Below are 13,745 nucleotides of genomic sequence, written 5' to 3' on the forward strand. Positions count from 1 at the left end.
CAGGAAAGGTTTTGTGAATTAGCGCAAGGATGGAAAGTCTTACAAAGGGCTTCCTATTCAATGTTTATGAAGCTTAATATTTCACATAAAGACTCGGGGCTCTTGAAACCTCTCTTAGTTAAACTGTAATGGGGGAAAGTTATTATTGCTGCCTTGCCTGTATTCTCTTTCAGGGAAAGGTCTCAGAATTGTTTTTATGGAGTGTGAAGCTATAAGATGTGAAGTTGACAGGTGATGACAGGGTGTTTTGGCAACCGTTCTCAGTATACATTAGCAACTAAAACCCATCAATTACTGTTGATCCTCCTCCAAAGCTGTGTCCAGGGTGTGAAACTAAAAAGTTGACACAGCCTCTTAATGTGTTGAATGTGTGAATTTAGCAGTTTCAAGGAGCCAAAACTGGTGTCAAAGCACAAATTTCTACTGGAGACGGGCAGATGGGGAAGAGATTCAGCGAGCAGCCATTCAACGTCTGATTCATCATCTCTCTGTGTACCTGATACCTTATTACACCTGGCAGCATCCTTGGCAGCCAGTATGTAGTCATTCATTCATTCATTCATTCATTCATTCATTTATACAGTCATATCTTGCTGTTTCTGCGCTTATTCGTTAAAAGTCTAGGGACACTATAATCAGATAGAGAAAAAGCATGCATACACTGAAAACACACAATATGCCAAACCAGCTCTGGAAGTGGTCTAAGAATCATTTAGATATATTTACAACAAAGCATGAATTCAAAACATCTCCAATCCATGTATAACAACTTTGTAAACTGAATCTTTTTTTTTTTTTTTTTTAAGATTATCTTTTCAGCATTTTCTGCTTTACGTGACAGTCACAGCGGAGATAGACAGGAAAGGCAGGGGAGAGAGAGGGGGGATGACATGCAGCAAAGGACCCGAGGTTGGATTCGAACCCTGGTTGCTGCGATCGGGACTAAACCCTGACACATGGTACGCACTCTTTACTGGTGAGCCACCGGCCCCAATTGAATCAAATTTTATCATGCAAGTCCAATCAGAAAGTGCACTTTGTCTCTCTCTCTTTCCCCAGGTTCTTGTCTCCTCTCGCTCCACTGCTCCAGACCTGCACAGGGTCCCTCAAAAGTTGGGGCACACAAGAATCATTCAAAAGTTGGGGAGTTTTGACAATGTCTTGGGAGGCCAGACACTTTTTTACAGCTGTCCATTAATGGCAGTAGGCATACAAAGCAGCATAAATATGCCGTAAAAACTAAGGATGAGCATAAAATAGGGTTCACAACAACTTTTGTTGCTTTCTAAATGTGATTCATCAGAACCAGGTAAACTTTGGGCATTAGTAGAGGTGCTGTATCTTAGGTGTCTTTACAGATGTCTGTCTTGGTGCCAGTGGCAATCATTTTTCAGAACCAAAAATATCTGGAAAACATGTAAATCATAGATTGGAGACTAAGTTGAGTATAGGGTATGGAAGTGAAAGTGAGTGACTGTGAGTGATTATTTATCTGTGCTGGCCCTCTGATGGACTGGCAACCTGTCTTCCGCCCAATGAATGCTGGGATCAGCTCCAGTTCCTCTGTGAGAAAAAGCTGACGAGAATGTGCAGAAGGGAGATCATGACAGGCAATGTGGTGTGTGCTTTATTCACTGGCTCCCAATTCATGCCAGATGTGACTTCAACTTGCTTGTGGGAGTAAGCAACTGAGTTTGTCGTCTGTGCAAAAGGATGCATTTGCACAGAAAACATTCATCTTTTTCATTTTAGACTGTGGCTCCAGGTAGTGTGGCATCGTCTTTGGCACTCAACTTTTCCTCGTTCCCCATGTTCAGAGGTAGCTGTAGACAGTAAGGTCCCTGTGCCAAAGCCACATGATACGATACAATACAACTTTATTGTCAGTGGTACTGAAATGCTCAGCCTAATGTTCTTGTTCTGTTTATTCTGTGTTTTGTTCATTTTCTAGGTCATCCTTTGCGAGGTGCCTCAGCTTGCCATGGACTTTTTTTGTGGGCATGTCTCCTTGTTCTCACTGATGCTCTTAAGTTGGAGGTATCGTTCGATGTGTCAAAATGTGGCTATTATTACATCTTTTGACATTCTATACAAATTAACCTGACTTGACCTGCAATCATGCAGTCTCAGTTTGGGGAGGAACAGGGTGAGGCAAAGCATTTTCATGGGTGTGCCTTTGGTCCTGGAAGAAGAGCTGCCAGTCTCTTGAGCAGTCTCAGATTTAAAGAAATGTCCCAACAGTAACGACCACCACATGATATTTGTGCTTTGCTCTCTATTTCTTTGTGAATATTCGCCCATTTTCCCCACAGCCAAGTGCATACATCTACTGCACAAATGTATGAGTGCCCACGAGAGAGAGTTGAGGTGGTAATGAAGCTCCTCTATTTTTTTTCTCACATTGGTCTGAATGCACTGTGTTGGTTGCTGATTGCTGTTGATATGCCATGCATACAAAATGACCAGGGAGTCATATGCTACAGCAGAATTTTTATTAACTTGTCGAGGGCAAGAGGCAATGGTTGGAGCTACAAACTACTAAACACACATTCACAAGCATAATATATTTACTGTGGATTCAGAGAATTTAATCTAGTTGAATCTACTCACACCTTCCATACTATTTATTTTCTTTTCCAAACTATTTATTTTTTCCTCTCTGTGTTAACAGTAAGGTTTGAGGTCACCTGTCTTCTTTAGGTGGTATAAAGCTCTGCAGCAGACATTTCTTTTGGAGTAAAGACCACAAAGCTCCACCTTAGTTTGTTCAGACCAAAAGGCATTTGATGTTCATAATTAGATCATGTTCATTCTTCCAAAGGTGTTTTTAAAGAACAAATTTCTGAAGCCTGTAAAAACACATCTTCACAGTTTCAGATGGACTGCGTGTTTGATTTTGCATAATCAGGTAAGTACACTACACAACAAGAACACATAAGATCACATATAGATAAAAACCCAGTGTCATCACAATTAATATGAGGCTGGATGTTCCTTTTAGTTAGAAGTGGCTACCACTCAAGCCCAGAGTTATCGAGCAAATTTGATCAATATATGATTTCAGTGACCAGTCTCAACGCTACAGTCCTCGGTATTCCATCTCGGTAGTGCCATATTTCCTTGACCTCTTTATTATGGTCTTTCTTAAAGGGACTGTTAACTAAATATGCAATTTTTCATTTAAATGTTCTTTTTGTTTTTTGTCATCATTAGGTGCAGGAAACGTCATGAAACTGTGAGAATTTGATACAAAGAGGAGGCCTTTCAGCTCGTTTTCCCTCAGTCAAACAATTTTTTTGCTGAGGATTTTGTTACTTTCCCAGTGACCAGTTGTAAGTTGAAAAACATCTGTGGTCACTGTTGAAAACACATTAAAAACAGGCAAAAATTGAATTTTTTTTCATTGACAATTTGTAGACGTTTAGACCATTTTTCAGTTGTTATGTACACAATGAGCATTCAACAGCTGTACACACTCAATATGTTTAGGGGGAAAAAGTGGAATACAATACAGATTTCCAGTCCAGGACACTGATGTTGACATGGATTCCACTCAACAGAGCAGGAAATCAAACCAGCGGTCTTAAGCATTCAATATTTAAAAATCATCTAATTTAACATTTTGAAAAAAATTGAATGCACTGAAATCATGTTTTCATGTAGACCACATTTCACTTACCAGTGCAATTTGACTTTGGAGAAATATCTTCACACTAATCAATATTCACCTATTTTTGAAGCTACAACTGAACAAATAACACAGCTGATTTAACAAATTTGTGTGTTGATCTTGTGCACGTTGATCTTGTAGGCACATTTTAGCTGATTGAAAAGAGGACGAAACAAGGTTGTAGATGTTCAGACCAAATATCATGCAGTTTTCAACCAGAAATCAACATTGAATTTCTGGTTGGTGCTCAGTAGGTTCATGTGTCAGAGTGGAGCGATTCAATCAGAACACAACTTGAGTTTTTATTCCTCACGCTTCAGTTTATTTAACTCTTCAGCTGCACCTGTTACCTCCATTAGCTTCAACAAATGGTAGTGAGGAACAGAAACCTGCATCTAGCACAACATGCAGATTTTGTGCCGGTCCTAGATTTAAACCAACCATTTTACTCAGGATTATTTTACAATTCTAATATCAGAGGGGGTGAGAGCTGCCAAAGCACTTAAATCTGATTTGGCACTTTAGCTAGTATTGGATTTGGAATTTGTCAGATTAGTTCTGCTATTACAGGCATCCAAAATTTTTAGCAAGTGAGTTGTTATGTTAACTATAAAAACATTTGCAAACATATCATTGCGGGACTAGTGAGACCCACAGTTATTTCAGGTCCAACAAGCAGAATATTTGGAATTAAAGCCAATCTTGCCTGGCTGGAATATATATCACTGTAGAAAATGCAGCCTTTAAAAATCCATTTTATTACAGTTATTGACTTGTAGGGACTCTCAAATCTTGGTGGATGATGAAGATAGCACTCAAAAATAATATTAAACAAGAAAACTCCCTTTGTCTCAACACAGTAATATCCAGTGCAGTGCAAAAAAGAACTATTGCAATTATGTTTTTAACTGATCTATTTTGTTTAATTTAAGGCAAATTAGTTACTGCATGCTTTGGGATATGATTAGTTCAATTGCAACAAAATTACAGCCCTCAAGTACACGAGGTGTGTACACTCACATAAACAGAATGTCAAGGTCACATTTTGATAGCAGATCACCAGATGTTTTTTGGTATCAAGCTAGTGAATAAAAGCATAAATCAAAGAAATGTAACTTTACCACAGCTGTGAACATTTACTCTACAGATGCCGTTGAAGTCTGATATAATTTATAATGGGATGCAAGATTAACTCACTTCAATCCACCTGTACAATCTAATGCAGTTCAATGCAACAGCACTGCCATAATTTCTACCTTTTAAGGACGTTTATAATGTAAACTTTTTGTTGACATTGTGGAGAATGTGTCAATTTAATTGTGTTTCTTACTGATGTTGTGGTTTGCAGAGATCTTGCACTAGACTACACTGTATTGAGAAGTGTTTCTAATTTTTTGTCCTCCCTGTTTGTATACATCAGGGGGGACAGAATAGTGGAAACAGCTGTCAATAAAATGCAGTCCAGTCCAACAGCACCACTATCTATGAGCTCAGTGCCAAACAATGCAATTGATTGAACACCTCTATTACTGTGACAAAAAGAAAACCTGAGCATTACAGGCATCAGAAAAGTAAACTTTATTGTATTGGATTGTATTAGATTGTGCAGGTATACCTAACAAAGTGGCCACTGAGTGTATGTATGTGTGTGTGTTCCTCTTACATCAACACCCTTGCTGTTAGATTTGCTGTCTGGAATAACTAAACTATTGAAAGCTCTTGATTGTTGAAAACGGAGAAGGTGGTGAAGAAGAGGAGGAGGCTTGAAACAGCAAACAAAAGGGAACATGATGGATTGTCGGAGCTTGCATAATCAGGGTTGCTTTGTCAAATGAAAATCAGGTATGCCGGTGAACATTTCAAAATGTTTTAATTAGCTGCTAGTGAGTGAGTGCATTCCAGTTCTGGCATATCACTTTGTCAAATATGCCATGAGGACAAATCTGAAAAATTAGTTGACACACTCTATGTCATAAGTAGTGCTGTAATGTTTATTCAAAGGCTGTAAAAGAAATGGTCTGCAACCCCCCTGTGATAGCCTGTTTACAGTAATGTTTAGACAGTCTGTTTATATTAATTTTTAATAATGGTCAGAAACAGTTCCATTTAATTATTCATAAGATTGCTTTATTAATCCATGGATGAGGGTTCACCATATGTACCATCACCCTCTGAACCACTTGTACAACTTGTGCAAGCAATTCTCTGGAAACCTCATTATATTACAGGTCATGAACTGCTGAAGGTCATTGCCAAACTAATTTTAGTCATTTATATTTTAAGATATGTAGCTGGTTTATACTACTGCCTTTTAGAGACAAGGAATTTCCTTGAGATCCCCTATCCTGTAATCTAAAGAATACTCATTTTTTAAATTGCCAGTGGACACCAATATATGTCATTACAACTTATATTGAATAATGCATGTGGAATCACATTATGCTTAAGGGCATTGCCCAAGAAGGTGCCCAAGCAATTTGCCATTATTACTGTCAAGTGAGAGTTAATCTTGTATTACTGTATGTGAATATATTAAACATAAACAAAAACACTCGCAAAAAAAAAAAAAAAAAAATTACCATTTGTAGAATTACCTTTAAAACAGGTCTACCATGTTGTAACTTGTGTATGTGTGTGTGTGTGTTTTAACCAGTATTACCTTGGTTGTAATGCAAATGAATTAAAAATCAGAATATTATATGCATATATACAAAGTGGACCTTCTATATTGTGCCAGCACTGAAACTTAATCCGAGTGTTAAGATGACTTTTTAAAAATAAATGATAAAGAACCTTTTTAAAACATTTTTAAGACATTAAGACATGCAGCTGACTAAGCTGACTACTGCTTTCTCTCCTAGGATTACTAACTGCCAGCCTAAACTTAAATGTTATTAAACTGTATAAATGAAATTATACAATTTAATAACATTTTTTAAATATTTTTTTTAAAAAAAGCAACATCTTAAAAAAGCAACATGTCATCCTTATGGCCTAGCCGCGCCTTGTGTAGTCTCCTCCCAGACATACCTTTCCTTAAATAATGTTTTAGACTGAGTGTAGTTCAGTTTGGTGTCAGAGATGGACACAGCACTGATCTATTCAGTTTTATATTTACATGCAGCCTCTTGGGGATTTTTGAGGTGATTATTAGGAGTTATGGGCTGGGGTATCAGCACTATGCAGATGACACCGGTATCTATTTTTCCAGCAAACCTAGCTTAACTGCCTCCTCACTGGTTTTAATGGCTTGCTCACATCAGTGGCGTCGTTAGGCCTATTTTAGGGGGGCTGAAGCCTGAGAGCGCCGTCAGTGCTTTGTTATCCAGTCCATTCCACTTGTTCGTATAGACAACGCCCACATCACTGAAAATCCAGTCCACGTTTTCACTGCTACCTTACACCCCGCCGGCATACACGGCATACGTGCTGCACACAGCCGACTGAGAGCAGCGTTACTGCAACGTGAAGCAGGGATATACGGTACACAAGTTTTTCAAGAAAGTAAGTCGTTATCACTGCTGGTAGTAACAGTTAGTTAGCTACAGCCTCCAGCTAACAGCAGAAAGCTCTATATAATTTATCAACTAGGTGCTCCCCATTTTAACAAATAAAAACCTGGCTTGTGAATTAAATTGTTGGCATGATGTTGATTTCTGTCACTTGTTTTAGCTCTGAAAAAAGGGAGCAGAGCTCCTTGATGTATCACAAATATCAGTACATAATAATGATATACTAATAATATCCAGACGCGGCACATTATGTATTGATAATGTCCCGATGGCAAATAGATTAGTATGTCTGCCTGACATGCAGGAGACTGACGGTTTGATTCCCGGCCTGAACAACAAGGTGTTCCAACTTTATTACCTAATTTTGTTGTTGACAAAAACAATAAAGTGATTCTTATTATTCTGCCTGTCATTGGCTAGATGAAACACACAGTGCCATTGAAAGTTTCTGTAATTTTCATTTCTGTGCTCTCACCTAAAACTCAACTGAAAAGTGACCTGGTGACTGTTTGTTATGTTTGTAGCCGCTAGCTTAGCCGTCTCCATATATTTCAAAGGGACCATTAGCTCCGCGGCTAACGCAACTTATTGAGAAAGCATTTTGACTTAAAAGTCTGGTGCTGGGTGCTTGTATTGATTTGAAATGAACCGGAATGAATGTCAAATCCGAGATTATTGCATTGCATTGTATTATATTGACAAAAGAAATGATATATTGATGCATGTTGCTTTTAATTGATTGATCGACTGATTGATCTTTATTATTATTGTATCACAATACAACGAAATTTAGTTTGGAGAAATCCAGTCCAGATAGCAGCAATAATAAATAAATAAAGTGCCATAAACATAACATTTAATGACAGATCTCTTGTAATGCACTTTGTAACTGCACTAATTGAGCGTGCCCCTTCCTGTTATTTAAACACTTGTTAATTATTCACACTAGATTTCAGTTAGAAATCCAGTGTGACACATACCACCTATCTCTCATTCTTCCCAAAATGAAATGATAAGTAGTGTCTCACAAGAAATCATAGAGCACATTGTGAAGGAATTAAAACAGGCCAGGATGTACTCTGTCAATGAGTAGGTTAATGTGAAAAATAAGGCATTTTTCAGCCTTGTTCTAACTTTATGGGGAGATACATACACCAACTGATTCAGATTCAGATTTAAACAAAGATTTATGTGGTATACTTTGTTGCCATGACCTTCCTATGTGCAGTTTGGGCTCATTCTCCATTCATGCTGATAGACACCTGCACTTACTGATCTGAAATAGATGCCTAAAAGGTGTTATCAATATGGCCATTAAGTGAACAGCCTTGGCCTAAAAGGACTTTGATAGAACTACATGAGTGCTTTCAATTCCAGTGAGCCGCATACTAGGCCTATTGACCCTAATTAAGCATACACCCATAATTGATTATACAGTGACTTGAATGCATTATGTTTTATGTCTAAATTTTGATATTATAAGTCTCTTAAAAGTCCCCTGAAGCCACTATTTAAGGGGTTGTTTTTCAAAAATTTCTCATGAATATGAAACATTTCAGTCAAGGTGCACCTTGTATGACTTATTTAACTTTAGCTTTTATTTAAGAGTCAAGATTAGAAAGTGGAGAGAGCCAAGAGACATATATATGAGCCAAATTAGCCAAATTTAAAGAATAGACTGAAGTAAAACAAACAAACAAACAAACAATCAAAAAAAAAACAAAAAAAAAACAAATCAATTGGTGGCCTAAGACTTTTACACTGTACAGTATCTTTGTTAAATCTGTCCAAAAATGTTGAAAAGCAATTTCTCAGTCTTTGTTTTTTGTCTGTGAAATTTTGTGCTTGCGTGCGTTCACTCACATCCTGTGCATCTCCTGGGGCTAAGCCCCCCGTGTCCTTAAAACCTAGTGACGCCCCTGGCTCACATGAAATCAAAACTTGGATGCCCTGCAATTTCTGAAAAACCTAACTGTTCCAAAACTGAGGTCATTTTGATTGGCACTGGTTCATCCATCTATACTTTCTTTTTTAAAAGATCAACGATTGCCACATCAGGCCCTTTTTTGTATCTGCCTGATGCTGAGAAACTGGTTCAAACTTTTGTCACATCTAGCATTGACTACTATAATGCTCTTTTGTAATGGATTAGCTGCAAATGCTCTTTTTACTCAACTACTCCTGTCTCCCTGTACACTTAAACACCAATTTTAAAATTTTAACATATACTGTACTTATTAAGCAGACCATGCCATATCTCTCATTACCTTTGTGATCTGATCAAGCCTTATACATCTACCCACTTTTCATTCTACAAGTTCCATATGCCTCCACTGACTCCACAGCAAACTTCAAACCATGGGTGATACAGTGCTCTTCTTTGTCCTCCTGGCCATGGTTACTCAGCCAAACCAAAAACTGCAGCTTTTTAAGTTTAAGAAACTTAAAAAGCCCATCTGTTTTGAAAAGCTTTTGACATCTAGATGGATAGGGTTCTTGAATTTTTCATGGCTCTTTGCTGCTTTTTTCTGTTTTTAACCTGGTGTTGCACATTTGTATGCCTGTTGTTTTGATGGCTTTTGAATGCTGGATAATTATTTTCTGCTGTGTTGTTACCATTTTCTACCATATATGTTTTGTTTCCCAGTCTTAGTTGCTCCCTTACATTGTTATATGTCTGTGTACTTGTCCTGATGTCTGTTTGATGACTTTAAACTTAGTATTAGAAAAGCACATTACAAATAAAACCTTTGTTACTTGCCTTGTCTTTAACATTATTTTTTGATGCCATCTTGGCCAGGACGTCCTCAAAAAAGAGCTTTGAAATATACAGGCTCTATGTTACATACCACTCAGGTAAATGGTGTCACATGAGCTGGGTATCAAAGATAACAGGATTGTGAGAAATTTGCTATTTGTTTCTTACTGCCAAACATTTATGTCCCCAATAATATCCTGTTCACTAAGGATAACATGTTATGTTTTTTTCTGCGGATGGATATAGACCTTTACATCATGTTAGTGTTACATGTGTACAGTCAGATAAGCCTGGGTATTTTCAAACTTTACATAATGTGCACTTTTTAAAAATTTGTGTCACATGTGGAGTCTTGTCGTACCACATCATACCGCCTGACTTAATGAAGAAATAATGAGCTAAGGTGTTGACTAAGTCATATTTATTATTGATGTGGATAAATCTAGATGTCTATTGATTGAAAACTGCTTATTTGATCAGAAATCCCTTTGAGGGATCTTTGGGAAAGCAAAGTCTAATACTGGAACAGAGACAGCACAGTAGTGCAGAGGAATTCATATTATTCGGTAAACAAATGAGTAAAAAAAAAGTCTGTCAAATCAGGGTATCTGCTTCACATATTTAATTGTATTTCTGTGGTAATCTTAAAGCTGTACATATGTAGACTTATACATATATAGAAGAACAAGTGTAGAACATGAACATTTACAGCAAGAACATGTGCATCTCCAAGCCATTAAGTACTGTGGCATAGTGAATAATAAGGTGGATGATGAAAAGCAGTCTTAACAAGTACAGTTAGCTATGCGCCTTGCATGGCCTTGTGTCTCTAAAGCGCTTTCATTGCTCTGCAAATTTGTGTTTGCCTTTCAATACACTCCCATCTGTGGACACATTCACTCAGAAAGCAGAGAAGAGAACAAACATAACACTTCTCTCCATCTGTGACCTCCCAGCTCTCCATCCTCCCTCTGAATGCAGTGCAACAATGGAGAAGAGCTAGGGAGAGGGAGGAAGATTCCCTCTCTATTCAGGTATCTACTGATGATACACAAGCTCAAGGATAGCAGATTCAATTCAGAGAACAAAAGTGTGTGAAAGGCAATAAAACCCACTTGCAAGATATTCTGCAGAGGAAGGTAGGCATTTAAGAAGGAAAGCTTGCAGTCCATCACTTTCGGGAAATAACGATAATAAAAATTAGAGAGGTAATATAGAAACACAAATATACATAGTATGCTATATGGCGATTTTCAGCTATGGGCACCAGCAATAGCCAAACAAGGTAACCTTTTCAGGTAAATATATAGTTCACTTGACAAAAATTAAGCAAAAAATCTCAACAGCCATGAAATACTTGAGGAAAGCATAATAACAGTGAGGAATTCAGAATTGCATTGCTGTCTAAAAAGTTACAACATTCAATACAATGGTGCGTAAGCAGAAATCAGACTATGTGTATTGTCCATAAGCAATCAAAAGTGCATTCTCTTTGTTGCATTTTCCTATATTTTTTGCTGTATGTCCCCCTCTGTAGACTTGCTCTCATAAACAACTAGACAAACTCCGAGACCTTGAGCGATGCTGAATCACTGGTGAAAAACTTTAAGACTGCACAAAAGCATGAACACATCACAGTTCAAAACAGCTGCAAGGTAAGGCTCAACAATGGTCCAATTGGCAAGTTTGATTTTTTTTTTTTTTTTTTTTTCATTCCTAAGGTGTTTTTATTCCTGCAAGTGGTGCAGTGCAGAACATATGAATGGATTGAGACATTCCTCTGAGTCTGTGTGTTACTAAGCACTGATAGAGTGCACTGGAGCTCAAGGGTTGGTATGGTAAATAAGACTTGATTAAAAGCTTAGATGGGTGCAGCAGACCATCACTGCCATCATGTTGTTCATTATAACATAGAAATCACTATTTTTATTGAGTGTTCACTCAATAAAAATAGTTTTTTTTTTTTTCCAAAGGTTTGCATCCTGCTCTGTAATCATAGTACACAAAAGGACTAGCCATCTACTGTATGTATATACTTCGTATATAAAATACAATATGCATAACATGATAGTTAATAGGACTCAAACAGAGTGTCCTTATTTTATTATGTCTGCAGTTTAATAATTTAAAGGCATACTATGTAGTTTTAAATGGGAGGGCAAACCACTTTGTTTACTAATGTTAAGGATGAGGCCAAGGAAGGATGAAACCCCTCACGTTCATGCCAAGACTAATAACCCATACACTGAATGTACCACTTTTAAATGCCTGTCTTGAATGTAATGAATGTAATGTTTTGATGTCAAATGTAAACAAAAATAAACAAAAAATAAATAAATAAATAAAAATTGTTTGAAATGCTCTTTTGGATTGTGTTATGATGGGGTAAAAGAGTTGTCCTGGACTTCTGAGGCATTTCTAAGTTCTAATTTTTGTTGTTGTTGTTGTTGATTTTTTTTTTTTTTTTTTTTTTTTTTTTGAGAATTGAATGCCATTCTTAGTCTGCCTTCAGGAAAGGTCAGTCTCAATCATTGTTGTATCAAATATATAGATATGATTAAATAAATAAATAAAGGTTTTGACTGAATACTTGGCTGAAGGAAGGGAGGGTGGGGGGCACATGGTGAAATAGACCGTCCTTCAATTTGGAGATTCAAATCTCCATGTTGGCATGCGTCAGCCCTGCTGAAGTATCCTGACACTGACCTTCCAGCACCAGCGCTGCCAGTGCTGTAATCGCCGCAGTGGGAAGCAAGGGAAAAGAGAGTTTCCCCATGGGGAATAAAGTATCATATTGTAATTTTCATGACATTATTATTAAATGAATATGAAGCCAATAATGGATAGCTGACTAACCATCTCACATGTTAAGTGCCCATGCTCAGCAGTTAATTACAGTAAAAGCAGCAAACTGTCTCGGCACTAACATGTACGATTCTTAGTTTCAACATAGCCAAATGATTGCCTTAAAGAATCCATCTTGAGACATCGCTGACATGTTGTATAGGCTAAGAAAAATCATAAATAGACTTAAGTTAACACATTTATTACCTCTGTCAAAGAGGTGAAACCTCCAGCAGGGGGTTATATTACCATCACTGTCTGTCCATCAGCAAGATAACTCAAAACCCCTGGAACCCACTGGGACACTTGGTTATGGGTCATGGTGGCACTGACCGAGTTTCCTGCTCATTAGCTGAAGGGGGCGTGTCCTATGACAACAGCAATACCTAAACGGGCTGTGCATTAGCACCCGCTTGTCACACAAGAATTTATGAGGTAAAATGAAAAACAAAGAAATAAAATAAAATATGTTTAATAACTAAAACGAATTAAAGTAGAGACTTCCTGAGCACTTGGCCTTGTTTTCATAGCAGCTCCCCTTGAAGGCACAATGAAATGAATTTCATCTAGTTAGTTTATACTCTATGTCATGATACGCAATGTACATTTTTTTAATCTCAAAATCCCATGGCTGCCCCATGCTGTGGCAGTAGATATACATAAATCCCCTAATAGGAGTTCTGATCCAGGACTGCTGGTCAGGTCGTCTTACAACATCCATTGGTCTCAAATCAGAACTCCTACTCTAATATACTTTTGCAAATAAGGTCCCTGACCACTGCATACTAGTTATTGATTTTTGGTGGGTAAATTTTCTGAGACGAATAACATGGACTGGTGAGTCACCGAAGGATCTTTGTAAAGCTGTCCTGGCTGCCTTGCATTATGCTTGTAGTATAAAGCTGAGTTTTTCAAATAGTGGATGCTACTGTCAGTGGAGGGCCAGTGGATGTTGTGTGTC

The sequence above is a fragment of the Myripristis murdjan genome, chromosome 5, assembly GCF_902150065.1.
Source record: "Myripristis murdjan chromosome 5, fMyrMur1.1, whole genome shotgun sequence".
Taxonomy (NCBI): domain Eukaryota; kingdom Metazoa; phylum Chordata; class Actinopteri; order Holocentriformes; family Holocentridae; genus Myripristis; species Myripristis murdjan.